Below are 1,383 nucleotides of genomic sequence, written 5' to 3'. Positions count from 1 at the left end.
AAAAATGTGAAAAACAGGATGGAAGTGCCCCAAAATGCGCCTGAAACCACCCAAATTTGAGCCAAACCGAACCAAAATGAGTCCAAATGGGCCCAAAATGTCCCCCAAAATGGTGAAAATGGGATGGAAATGCCCCCAGATGGGTCCAAAATGTCCCAAAATTGCTTCAAAAGAGTCCAGAACGAGCCCAAAATGGCCAAAAATTGACCCAAAATGTCTCAACATGGACCCAGCATTTCGCAGAATGGTGAAAACGGGATGGAAATGCCCCGAAATTGGGCCGAAACGGCTTAAAATGAGTCCAAAATGTGCCAAACAGTCCCAAAAATGGCCAAATTGGTGAAAAACGGGATGGAAATCCCCGAAATTGACCCAAAATGACCCAAAATCCACTCAAAGTGACCCAAAATGGCTCAAGATGGACCCAAAAATGTCAAAAAAAGAAGAAAACGGGGATGGAAATGTGCCAAAAAACATCAAAAATGAGGCTAAAACCACCCAAAATCCATTCTAAATGACCCAAAATCCACTCAAAATGACCCAAAATGGCTCAAGATGGACCCAAAAATGTCAAAAAAAGAAGAAAACGGGGATGGAAATGTGCCAAAAAACATCAAAAATGAGGCTAAAACCACCCAAAATCCATTCTAAATGACCCAAAATCCACTCAAAATGACCCAAAATGTGCCAAATTTTCCCTAAAGTGGTGAAAAATGGGGTGAAAATGACCCAAAAGGAGCCCAGAAGCCCCCAAAATCCACCCAAAATTAACTGAAATGCAAATTCTGAAGCCCAAAATCTTCCCCAAATCCCCCCAAAATCGCCCCGAGTTCCTCAATTTTCTACCCCAAAAACCACCAAATTCTCGCGCATTCCAGCCAAAATTCCCCCAAATTCTCTCAAATCCTCCCAGAAATCTCAAATCCTCTCAAAATTCCCCAGGTTCTCCCAAATCCTCCCAGAATTCCTCAAAAATCCCCCGGAATTCTCCAAAGCGCCCCGAATTCCGGCCGAATTTCCCCCCAAAGCCAAAAAAAATAAAAACCCACCCGGAATCCGAGGAAATCCGCTCAGATCCCCCCAGTCCCACCCAAAGAACTCCCAAAACCCTTCCGAAAACGCCCCTAAAAATTCACCGGCGTTTCGCCCAAACCCGCCCGAGGCTCCCAAAAAATTTCCCCGGCTCCGCCCGGAATTCTCTCAAATCCGCCCAAAAAATCCCAGAATTTCCCCCAAACCCCCCCAGAATTTCCCAATTCCACCAAAATTCCACAAAATTCCATAAAATTCCATAAAATTCCATCAAATTTTTTATTTTTTGGGGCCATTCCCGCGCCTTCACGGCAGAAATGGGCGTGGCCTCGCTCGGGGAGGGCGTGGCTT

Source organism: Anomalospiza imberbis, unplaced genomic scaffold, assembly GCF_031753505.1.
Source record: "Anomalospiza imberbis isolate Cuckoo-Finch-1a 21T00152 unplaced genomic scaffold, ASM3175350v1 scaffold_907, whole genome shotgun sequence".
In the NCBI taxonomy this organism is placed as follows: Eukaryota; Metazoa; Chordata; class Aves; order Passeriformes; family Viduidae; genus Anomalospiza; species Anomalospiza imberbis.
The sequence above is the reverse complement of the archived record's forward strand: the minus strand, read 5'-3'. Positions refer to the sequence as shown.